General features: G+C 36.0%; 1 long non-coding RNA gene across 1 annotated transcript in view; it reads right to left on the reverse strand.

Moving 5' to 3' along the window:
* The window catches only part of LOC147583101 (uncharacterized), a 31,202-nt gene extending 23,354 nt beyond the window's left edge, over positions 1-7,848 (reverse strand). Inside the window, exons 1-2 of the long non-coding RNA XR_015245455.1 lie at positions 7,699-7,848; positions 5,810-5,958 (exon numbers count right to left, since the gene is read on the reverse strand). This is a non-coding gene — a long non-coding RNA (uncharacterized LOC147583101). The remainder of the gene's footprint in view (positions 1-5,809; positions 5,959-7,698) is intronic.
* Between the last annotated feature and the right edge of the window lie 5,059 nt (positions 7,849-12,907).

Here is a 12,907-nt window from a genome sequence, read left to right on the forward strand (position 1 = left end):
ATGATCAATAACAAATGTTACTTTAGTAACCATTGACAAACATGGTCTTAAATGTGCCCAATATTATTTTGAGCCAATAATATTGTTTTCCATATTTTCTGTAATCCATGAAACCACTCCATGATCATGACTTGTTATACAGATCTATTTCATTACCACCTTCTTTTCGATGTGATTAAACTACCACTTTCAATTGTTTTACCGGGTTTTACATGCATTTCCAACACCCCAAACCTTCAATGGTTTGGTGATACTTAGAAATAATCATACTCTACTGATCATTTTATGCCTTTATCAACTTTTCTCAAATGGTTTCCTCAGACTGATGGTGATCTTTATTTTTATTTTTTTGACGTTCATTCATTTTTGAGAGATAGAGAGACAGAACATGCAGGGGAGGGTCAGAGAGAGAGGGAGATAAAGGATCTGAAGCAGGCTCCACACTGTTAGTGCAGAGCCCCCATGGGCCTGGAAATCACAAACCATGAGATCATGACCTGAGCTGAGGTCAGACTCTTAACCAACTGAGCCACCCAGGCATCCCTGATGGTGACTTTTAAAATTCTGTTTGGTACCTGAATTTTCATGTTCTGCAGTTGATTTCATTAACACTTTGTAATTTTGAGAATGTTTTCTGGTTAATCATATTTGGGAAATACTGTTACATTTTAGTACCATACTATATTGGTTAGGACTCTATGGTTGAAAGTAACAGAAAACAACTTGATTCAGTTTGAGCAAAACAAAGCAATTTATTAAATGGAGATAGGATTGTCTCCCAGACCTCAAGGGTAGGAAGGGACTATAACTAGAAACTGAAATGTTGTTAAGAACCCAGATCTCTTGGCTTCACTTTTCCCCTTTTGTGATCATTCCTTCTTCTTTTCTTCTCCTTCTACACTCTGCCCTTCCTCCCCTCTCTCCTCTCATCTTTCTCTCTCTGTTGGCTTCTCCTATTTCTTTATTCACAGGGCAGAATATTGCCAAGCCACATCTCCTGAGTGTGTGTGTTCCAATTCCAATCACACGCAGGACTGCTCCCGGGTTCTCAATTCCTGCTCCAAATTACCAGAAGTACCTGACTTGTCAACTTGGATCATAGCCAGGAGGGCGGGGTCAATGTACAAATATGGCTGTTAAGCGCTCAGCCTTGGAAAATTCCAAGAAAAAGAATGGGGCATTATAGAGTGAAAACCCAAAGGGTTATAGTAATACACAGCAATATAGCAATTTATGAATCCTTGATTTAAATATTTTCTATCATATCCAAAATTTCACCATTATTTCTTCAAGTCTCCAGAAAATATTTAGGTTATGGTGATAAGTCAAAAATAAAATCAACCCTGATTTTCATTAATTTGTAGAAAAGCTATTCACTTCTTGATTTGAAAGTAAATAATTAACATAAATTAATATAATTTAAGCATTTAAAATAATGCCCTGTACATGATAAGCAACATACAAGTGTTTGCTCTTATTTTTATATTCTTATATTTATTTATTCATTCTGTGTTTCTTATGTGCCAGAAATTATACTAAAGGTTGGGGATATAATGTTACATAAGACTATTTTTTCTATCTTCAAGTAATTCAGTTTAAAATATACCTAGAAATACGGTAATTAAGCTTTTGGCCCAAGAGATTTAAGTAATATACATCAGACTTTATAATTAATGATAGGTATGTTATTTGCAATGTAAGATGGGACTGGGCATTGTAAATTAAACAAGATTTACCTTTGATGTTTCTCGTGCCATCTTTCTGCATGCTGCTTTCTCTTCAAATCCTTCTTCCCCACTCTAAATACTAATTTTGTGGCTCCAAAATTGCCATGCATGGGACTTGTCTTCTGCCTAGCCCTTTAGAATCTGAACCTTTTCAGAAAGATTTTCTCTTTCCTATAGATTTCATGTGTCATTTTCAAATTGCCTGGATAAATTGCTGGCTCAACAGTAAAAAAAATTTTTTTTAATTTTAAAGTGTTGGGGCCAGAGCACCTGGGTGACTCATTCGGTTAAGCATCCAACTCTTGATTTTGGCTCAGGTCATGATCTCACAGTTCATGAGTTCGAGCCCCATGTCAGGCTCTGTGCTGACAGCATGGAGTCTACTTGAGATTCTCTCTTGCCCTCTCTCTCTGCCCCTTCCTCCCTCTCAAAATAAGTAAGTAAACTTTAAAAAAAAAAGGTTGGGGCTCACATAGTGGGTCTGATGGGCTACGGGAAGAAGAAGAAAAAAGGTGGAAGAGTCTATCTAAGAATAGGTGATGTCATAGAATTGAAGCCAGAAGCCCAAGTGGTGAACTCGAGGGAGGAAAAACCGATGTACATCAAATCACTCACTGGATCAATGTGGCAAATTGATCACTTTTGCAAAGGAGATCCCTGGAGTAGGAGTTAGACATTCTAAACAACTGAAGTCAAGGTGAATACAGTATGAGGTAGTGGAGTGTGGTGAGCACAAAAAGGACTGAATATATGCCTGCTCAAGACCGAATTGAAATCCTCTAAATAATCTTCTGCTTCCCTGCAGAACTTTAAGGTACTTTGAAAACAAGTGGCTCTGCTACGTGAATTTAAGAATTTTTCATAAGGACAAGACGAGGCCTACACTGAAGTCCTTTAGTTAAGATGGAGGATGGGGGAGAGGGGAAAGTGGGTGATGGGCATTGAGGAGGGCACCTGTTGGGATGAGCACTGGATGTTCATCCTATTTTAATAGCCTCCCAAAGAGTTTCATATTTTAATTCCTTAAATCCATCCTTTCTACTGCCTTCATGACATATTTATAAGATTTAAATCTGTTATATTTATAGGCACAGGAGAATGTGTGATACTTTAAGTTAAAAATGATGCTACCAAAGGCTATTGACACAATAATCCCTCTTTGGGCAAATTGTATATTTTAATATGCATTTATGGAAGAAAAAGTCTAGAATGAGGAACACAAAATCAGAAATGTGAAGAATAATGATTATTGGGTATGGTGATTCAGGATGCTTGTTTGAAAATTGCTTGTCTGTATACTTTTGTAAGAACACACTACTGGTTTAAACACCACACACATATATACCATATGTATAAATTAAATGTAATAATACAGTATGGTCTTCATTTTATTTGTGCTTCCTCTTCACTAAGATAGATCAAAACCTTCAGTCAAGACAATGTTTCGTCCTGATTCTGTCCTAATTCTCTTCTGCTCTTCTGTCGCTGTTGAGTGTCACTCTGTGGCATTAGCATTGCTGACTGCTTCTTCTTCGTTCTGTCCTCAACTGCTTAAACCTCACACATTAATCACTGGATCTCTTTTATGTACTATATTCCACTTAACCAACTCCCTTTCTGCATTCAAAAATAAATGAAGTATTCAAGAGTTCATATATACAGAATGATGAAATATGTAACGTGAAATTGCATGTGTACCTTCCATTAAGCTAAAAAATAAAACATTGCAAATACAGTTTTAAGTTGTGTGCATTCTCTGAGCCCATGCCCCCAACTCACTGTGCCTCCATTCTCCTAGATCTCCTTGTTACCAACACACCGAATGCGATGTTTATTTATGCACTGTTCTTTATGTCATAGCTAGATTGTATGTGTCCCCAGATGAAAAGATGGTATTATTTAGCTTCATTGATAACTGGTAGCAGTTATCTAATTTTCTGCAACTTGCCTTTCTTCCTCAACATTTTTCTTGTTAGATTAATTCCAGCTGATACTCATAGTGTAATAATAGTGTGATTAGACAATAGAAATATTATTCACTTTTGCATGATATTTAAACATACTGCATTTGGTTCACCTGTTCTCCCCTTGATAGGCTTTTAGGTTGCTTCTAATTTTTTACTTTTATAAATAATAGCACAGGAAACATTCTTGTAGCTATCTCCTTGTATTCACTTGTAAGAGTTTCTCTAGAGTACATCCCAAAGAATGGAATTTCTGGGTTGTGGGGTGTATGTACCTTCAACTCTCCCCATCTTGTCAAATATCTCTCCAGAGTGTTTATACCTATTTACATTCTTACAGCATAGAAGAGTTCCTGTTCTTCTTCTTGTCAGATTGTTTGCCGATGTGATGGGTGTGAAATGGTGTCTCACTGAGGTTCAGTTTTGTATTTTCCTCATACTGAGCTTCCTTTCATATATTTATTTGGGTTTCTGCTTATATCTGTTTTCTTATTTATATGCTGTTAACACATATTACTTCTTTTAATGAAAATAACAGTACAGGAAAAAATGCAAATAGAATAATGTAAACTTTCTCTACCACCCCCAAGCCCAGGAGCCTTATCAGATCAGCCGACCTTCCCTGACCTGTGCTCTTCCTGGCTTTAATTTGGGCCTCTGTTTATGCATTTCCCTCCGCTTGATTGAACCTCCAAAAACTCTTTCAAAGTGTGCCTTCTTGGTGCTCCTGTAGAACTTCTCTGTTAGTGTATGAGGCACATTATAGTAAAATGAGTTATTTCAGGATTATTCCATCCTTGCCTTTCCCACCTCCCAGGAGTGGACTTTACTCTCCTGGCTGCAGGGATCAAATATAACTGGTTTTTGCTTTCCCAAAGCTCAATCCATGGCATTGAATATGAGTTAACTTTAACTCCATGAAGAGTTTCTAAGATCCTAGAAAAAAACATGTACCTGCCCCACAGTTGTTCTTTGGTGGCCCAGCAAGGAATGTGTGAATAGTTGCCATTTAGTGATGCTACTGAAAGGGTAATGCTGAGTAGTTAAACTATTCATAGAACTAAGATTGTTCTAGGACAGTGGTCCTCAGACCCGGCTACATATTCAAATCACCTGGGAGCTTAAAAAACACTAGTGTCTGAGTTCTACCTCCAGAGATTCACATGTAACTGGTCACACATGCACCCTTGGAATTGGGAGTTTCAAAAGATTCCCAGCCAACTCTAATGTGACCACAGTTTAAAACAAAACAAAACAAAACAAAACAAAACAAACAAACAAAAAAACCCAGCAGTTGTTCTCAGGGCACAGGATGAGAATTGGCTACAGGAGAGGCTATCTGTAGCTGCAATCCCAAGGAACTGATCCTACTGCAGAAGAGGGAAATGCCTCAGAGCGGTTGCAGCCGTGACCCATCAGGGGAAGCAGACGAATCCCTTAGGAGATCCACCCCATCAAAGGGAATTGCTGCCACTAGGTGGCCATATTTTATTCAGGTATCACCTGAGGTTGCCGCCATGAACATAAAACTGGGGAGACCAATGCACCAAAGTTTCTTTTCCTCCTTTCTATTCCAGGGAATGACACATAGCAAAGAGGAAAGTCTAGAAATCACATGCTTCTCTGGTGGTGGCTGATCCTGAAATTTGGGGACTATCTGGAAAGGTGTTTGAAACAGTAAAAAAGAACTTAAATCATAAGTCAACCTTTAGCAGTCCATGGAAGAGGATGATTTTGGGGAAAACAAAGCACATTTAGAGCAGATTCAATTTAAATTCTAACACAATTCTTCAATAAATGTATCTGGTAGTTTACCTATGGTTTATGACAAAATTATTTTCAAATACTTGGCTATAGGACCCAGTTTTAAGAACAGTAAAGTTAAACATGAAATATTCCTTTCTCCAATATCTCTAGGCCATGTGGTAATTTTCTCCTTGCCTTCACCTGTGTCTTCACATAACAGATGGAAGGGGGACAGGGGTATGCTATATGATGAGTAAAGTAGCACTTTATGTTCTGGTTATATATTGCTGAATAACCACTCCAAAACTGGAATGGCTTGAAACCGCAGTTTATTATTTTCTCTCATGGTTCTATGAGTTATTGAGCTTATACCTGGGTGGTTCTCATTTGGTGTCTCCTGGTTTTCAGTCAGTTTGAAGCTGGGGCTGGCATCTCTGAAGGCTGTATAGGGCTGGATGTTCAGATGGCTCACTCACATGCTGGCAAATGCTGCTGGCCATCAGCAGGGAGCTCAGCTGGGGCTGATAATAGAAATGCCAACACATGGCCTCTCCGTGTGACTTAGTCTTCTCACAGCGTGGCAGCTGATTTCCGAGAGGGAGTATCCTAACGCTGAGTGCACCATGAGGCTGGGATCGGAAGCTGCCAGTACTTTTCAGACTTGGATTTGGAGTTCTCAGAATGTCATTTTTACCTCATTTTATTGGTCAGAACCATTACATTGTCCACTCAGGTTCAAGAGTAAATAGACATCCCCCTTGATGGGAGAAAGGCAAGGTCACGCCCCAAGCAGGCAATTGACCATCTTGAGAAACATACTCTATCACACAACAGCTCTGTTTGTAAATTTTTATTTCAGTTAATAACTTGACCAAATAAATGTCATAGAATTATGGAAGAGTTCAATACAAATGATGAAATTCAATAAGTTATTATTAAGACAGTATGAGTTGTAATGTGATGAGTTGCCTTCATGTTGTTATAAAATCGGGAACAGTAATTCTTAAGCTTCAGAATTATATCTTGGGGTCGGTTTTTATAAGTGAATTTCAAATAGATATTTCTTTTATTTACTGAACTAAACTAGAAATTAATTTCTTTTCAGCAACATTATTTTAAAAGCTATGTTTATTAGCTTTTAAATGTTCAGTACAATATTTGACACATTATGGTGACTGCATTATCTTTCTATGTGGGAATTGGGAAATTTGAAATGTTTGGTGGGAAATTCAATTTACTGCAAATATACTATTTTTAAAGATGAACCAGTAATTATAACTGATTTATCTTCGGGTCTTTAGACTCTTATAAAGTGAAATTATGGAATGGCCTCAAATGTATCTTTTTTGGATGAAATATATATACACACATACATTTTTGGAGATATGTCTTCTTGGTATGTAAGAACAAATTTGTTGGATTTATTAGGCCAATAATTGCACCATGTAGTCAACTTACTAGTGCTCTGGTATTTTATAATTGATGGGAAGCTACAAAATCCCCACATAACTTTATGTTGTGATAAGGCTGCAAAATGAAATATGTAATTGTTCAATGGACATTCCTACTTGCCACATTTTTCTGTCAAAAGAAAAAATAATGTAACTAAACTTTATACTCTTTTTCCCACACATCTCTATTTTGTTGATCCTCATGAGCTGAAGACATTTTTGTTAGTATATGAGGGGATGGGAATAGCATTTTGGCTATGAATATGTCAAAATAATTGTGGTTAAAAAATGGCAGTTTATGAGACAAGTATTTGATTGATTATTCTCTGAAGTATTTGGAATAATCTGGGAATTGGGAGTAGATAGGTCAAGAAGTCTTTTGATATATGGCAGAAATAGAGCCATACTTAAAACTAAATGTATTTATAGGGTCTAGCACTGTGGGAAGTGAGGGGCCAACCATGAAAACAATGAAATGGGAAATATCTTGACTTTCAAGATATTTTAATTTTATTACTTATTTATTTTTATATGCTTATTTATTTATTTTGAAAGAGAGAGAGAGAGAGAGAGAGAGAGAGAGAGAGTAAGAGAGTGCCCAAGCATGAGTGAGGGAAGGGCAGAGAGAGAGGAAGAGAGAGGGAATCCCAAGCAGGTGCCAATGCTGTCAGTGCAGAGCACATCCCTGGGGCTCGAGCTCACCAACCATGAAATCTTGACCTGAGCTGAAATCAAGAGTCAGAGGCTCAACTGACTGAGCCACACAGACGCCCCCAAATTTTACTTTTAATTGACCCTCTTTTACTCAACTGATTTCTCATTTCTTCTTCCAGCATAAATAAGCTTCAAACCATTGTGAAGAGCTTCCGTTGTCATCCCTTGCATTGGATTTCCCTCGGTGGGGCACCCCTGTGAGTACCTGAAAGCAAGATGCCACACAGATGCACATTCAGAGGTGTCATTCCTGCAGAAGAGAAAAAAGCAAACTTTCAGAAGAGAGAAAATCAAATTATTTTCAGAAGAGAGAAAAGCAAACTTAGTAACAGGCAACATCCAAATAGGTGATAAGAAAAAAATCATCAAATTAAAAGTTTGGCAGAGAAGAACATTTCCCAATCAATTTAAATGGGGCTGAGTTAGAAAACTATTTATGTTTTTAAAACATTTCTAACTTTCTGGGGCGCCTGGGTGGCCCAGTCAATTATGTGTCTGACTTCAGCTCAGGTCATGATCCTGTGGTCCGTGAGTTTGAGCCCTGCATTGGGCTCTGTGTTGACAGCTCAGAGCCTGGAGCCTGCTTCGGATTCTGTGTCCCCTCTCTCTCTGCCCTTCTCTCACTCATGCTCTGTCTCTCTCAAAAATAAATGAACATTTAAATTTTTTTTTAATTTCTAACTTTTTGAGATTATCAAAGTGAATTTTGTTCCTTAGTGTATTCAAGAGTATGTAAATACATTAAAATTTTAAAATTATTATTGGTTTTAATAATAGCTTTCTTGAGATAGAGCTCACAAACCATAGAATTCACCTATTTAATATTTACAATTAAATGATTTTTGACATATTCACAATGGTGTGCAACCTTCACTACCACCAATTTTAAAACATTTTCATCACCCTTTCTCCCAAAACTCATACCTATTAGCAGTCACTTCCTTCTCCTGGATCTTCTCGCCCAGCCCCAGGCTGGGGTTTGTCTATTATGGACATTTCCTACAACCAGAGTCATACAACATGATCTTTCGTGATTGGCTTCTTTCCTGCAGCGTAAATAACATTTCCAAGGTTCTTCTATGTTGAAGGATGTATCAGAACTTCATTCCTCTTTATTGTGAAAAAGTAGTTTATTGTAGAGATATACCACATTTTATCATTTCGTGAGTTAATGCACATTTTGGTTCTTTCTAGTTTTTGGCTATCATGAATAATGCTGCTATGTACATTCATGTACAAACTTTTGTATGACATATGTTTTCACTTCTCTTAGGTATGGAATTGCTAGGTCATATGTAATTATGTTAAATCCTATGTTATTGCTATCATAGTTGGTAATAGGATAGAAAAAAGTTCAAAGTTGGGAACCTGTATAAGGTGGGTGGAAATACTTCTAGTGTCAATGATGCCTGTAAACGCACAAATGGTTGCACACACGGTGATAGATAAAGAGACAGAGCTCATGATATGGGAAGGGAAATTCTGGAACTGAAATTATTTCTGCTGGGTAAATCTTAACCTCAGCATCAGTAGACAGAGGTTTTTTTGATTTATTTATTTTTTTTTAAATTTTATTTCCTTTAGGAGCACAGGAAAAGTTTAAGGCCTGTATGTCCACATAAGCATAGGGAAAATGTCAAGGCTCATTTTAAAAAGCAACTAAGTTCATTCATTTATTCATTCATTCACTCATCTATATATTCATGAGCACCTATTGTATGGCAAGTCCTTTTTTAGGTGATTGGGAGACATCACTGAGCACGGCCAGCAAGAATGCCTGCCCGTGTGGAGCTTACTTACATCCTAGCAGGGAATGCAAATAGGTGTTATGCATGCATCCTTCCAAAATGGTGGCTTGGACAAACAACATAGTTTATGCAAATCAGTAAAAACAAACAAACACCTTTAATCAAATATTCAGCTGTATATTAAATTAAAATTAAAAGTGTGCCATTCATATGATGTTTCCTTGCTCTTCTATTCCATTTCTCAGGATGTTTGCTTCTTTATATTTTATGTGCCTTAATAAGTGTGAACCATTATTCCTTGATTCTAGGAAGTCACGAGTTATAAAATATACCATTCAAATACTAATTACTTTAGCCAGAAATAATTCAATAAAAGAGACAGGACCAGAGTAAATGTCCACACTGATCCCAAGACACACTTCAAGGGAAAAATGCACTTAGAATTTAATAAATGGTATATGTGTAACCTGAAAACACTGATGTTCTTCACCTTTATTCTATATAGTATAGGAAAGGCTGTTCCCTTGCTACAGTCATTCCAAACTCTTTCTCTATATTTCATTGTTGATACCTCAAGCAATCTCAGCCTCCCATCTGTTAGTAAAGATGTAGTTAAAGCTTACTGGCCACTTTCTAATGGAAGCAATGGCTTTCCAATTGTCACGTTAGGCTAGCAGCTAGGGACTATTGACTTCCTCTAGAAATCACTTTTTTTTTTTATCTCATTGGTTTTCTGGGGCTCAGTGTCCTAATGTGCTATCTCTTAGAAGTCTAGGGGGGCAGTTATTACTACTTTGTAATGTAGGTTAAGAATCTCCTTTGATTCAACTTTATTATATTGAGACCTAGAAAAAGAAGTCTAAATTGTAGTCTGCTTTTAAAGTATGAATTTTCCTAACTTCCATATACAAAGTTTTATATTTGTTTTAAAAAACAGAGAATGGAATCATGTAACTTATTCTGCTCCAATGCACATATATATGTGAATATTTTGTGTAGCAAAATATTATGATCAATTACTTTATTCATTTTACTAGGTTGTATAGTGTTTTATTGTATGAATATGTAAAACATTAAGTAATAAATACTTAGGTTGTTTCTATTTTATTATTATTATAATATTGCTACAAATAAAGACATAGGTGTGTATCTTTGTACTCTAATGTGAGTATATAAGTTGGATAAATAAACATATTTGTTTGTTAAATGAATTCCTAGAGCTGGATCTGTTCGGTCAATGAATACAGATATTTTAAATTTTGATATTTTTCGCTAAACTATTTCCCATATAACTCTGATGGCAATTCCAAAGTCCTTGGGTGGAAGTCATAGCTGATATTGCCACTTGCTTTGAAATATTTGTCAGGGACAAGACATAAAGTGAAAAAACATGTTTAAATTTGCTTTCTTGGAATAGTAGTATATTGATGAAAAATCATGGTGAATGGATAACTTTGGTTTAGTGATTTGGGACATCCAAAAAAAAGCATTCTATTGGTATAGGTTCCCATGTGTCTATATCTCTAAGACTAAAGAAATGTTATTGTCATGGAGAAGTATTTGATAGAAATGGATAATATCCAAATGGTGATTTGGGGCATGCCAATAGCCATCATGAATAAAGATTGAGAGGTCACATTTTAGCCACATTCCCACTTATTGGACCTATTTTTATTGCGTTTGCTGTGATTGTATACTACTACAAAACTTATTGCTAATTCCATCTTTTTCTATTTTCAAGTAATGCTCTAAACATGCAGATAATGGCAAAAAATCAGCTTGACGGAGATGTCTGTGCTTTTGCAGTGCAGCATACGCATTAAGCTGACTGCTGAATTATTTCATGATAAGATAATTTTCCTTCAAGTCTTAATACCACAGAGGTCACGTGGTATGGTGAAATTCATGAGGGAACTGTCACTTTCAGGCTCCTAATATCAGTCACTCTTCGATCTATATTTGGTTTATGGATTCAGGAAAGTGTGATAGCAGTTATTAGCCGCTCTCGGAAAGTTCTCTTGCAAGAGAGATTTATTTCCTGATTAATGATGGAAATGATCCAGTATTAATTTCAGTTTTTGATATCAACAATTTCATGTTAACATCATTCTTGCTATGTTCACCTTTCAAATTACTGTGATCATTCTAATGATTAAAAAGCTATTATTTGATTTAGGTTCACTCTGCAATTACCAGCTGTAGCATTCCTGACATTTCTTACTAAATTTGGGTACGTGAGGTTGTACCTCAACTAACAAAAGATTATCCTATGGAAGCTTTTTTTACATGCATTTAAGTAAATTAAAGCATAGAAAACTCAGGAATTAGTATTAGTCATAAATGTTATCCTATCCAAACATAATTTCTGACAGGAGCAGTGGAATTTGTTTTATTGCTTTTTATGCATGAAATTAGGATACCTTATGCAATCTTTTATTTGTAGTCATAGGTTTCTTAACATTTATTTTACAACAACACCAACTTGCCTGTTCCATTACTCTATTTCCTAAGGTAGATTGTTAGGCTGTTCAACTTTCATAGTTCATATTATCCATTATGATTAGAACTAGAGCTTTTAATTACAGCCTAAGAAAAGTATTCTCAACCAGTTCCCACAGAATGTAGTAATCACCTTAAGGGTTCTTCCTTTTGGGGGTGCCTGGGTGACTTAGTCGGTTGAGTGACCAACTCTTGATTTTGGCCCAGATCACTGATCTCCTGGTTCATGGGATGGAACCCCACATCAGGCTCCACAGTGAGCATGGAGTCTTCTTGGGATTCTCTCTCTCTCTCTCTCTGCCCTCTCCCATGCTCTCTCTCTTTCTCAAAAAAAAAAAATACATAAACTTAAAATGAAAATAAAAAAGAAACAAATTCTTCCTTTTGGACATGTTCTGATGAAGTAAATCAATGAAAACAGTAAATAATTTAAAAACTAGGAAGTACCATAGAAGATTTCATAGTCCCTTTGCTTAGTAAATTCTGTAAGTGTGAGTGACAATGTTTGTGAAAACTCTTGAAGTATCTTTACTTACTGCATTTCATGTTTATATTCTATTGCCAGTCCTTTTTTTTTTTTTTTTTTTTTTTTTTTGTCAATACCCTAAATTCTTCTCCAATAAAGGGTCTCTTTTCTATTGGTCATTTTGTTAGGGCGAATTCCAGTTAAAAATGATTTTTGTTTCAGAAATCTAAGGACTACAAATAATAAGACTACATTTTATGAATATCCTTGGGTCATTTGCACTTTACCAAAATTTTAATATTGGCATTTCTTTTGGATTTTCATATTCTAATTTTAATTCATTAAATAAACCATCTATAGTGAATCTTCAACATGGAACATCTGGGTTAACTTGGATAGTTACTTTTGTTACATATTGCATAATCATTGAATTGAGAATTTAGAGTTTACTTTATCAAGTTCCTTTGAGTATGAGTCTTGTGATTAGATGTCCTTAAAGAAGCAAGAAACTAGATAAGAAACTGTAACTGCATTGAAGTCAGGAGTAGAAAATATATTTTGGGTAATTTGTTATCTAAGTGTATTTCTGCAT

The sequence above is a fragment of the Puma concolor genome, chromosome A2, assembly GCF_028749965.1.
Source record: "Puma concolor isolate L17-30 chromosome A2, mPumCon1.1.hap2, whole genome shotgun sequence".
Classification (NCBI taxonomy): Eukaryota; Metazoa; Chordata; class Mammalia; order Carnivora; family Felidae; genus Puma; species Puma concolor.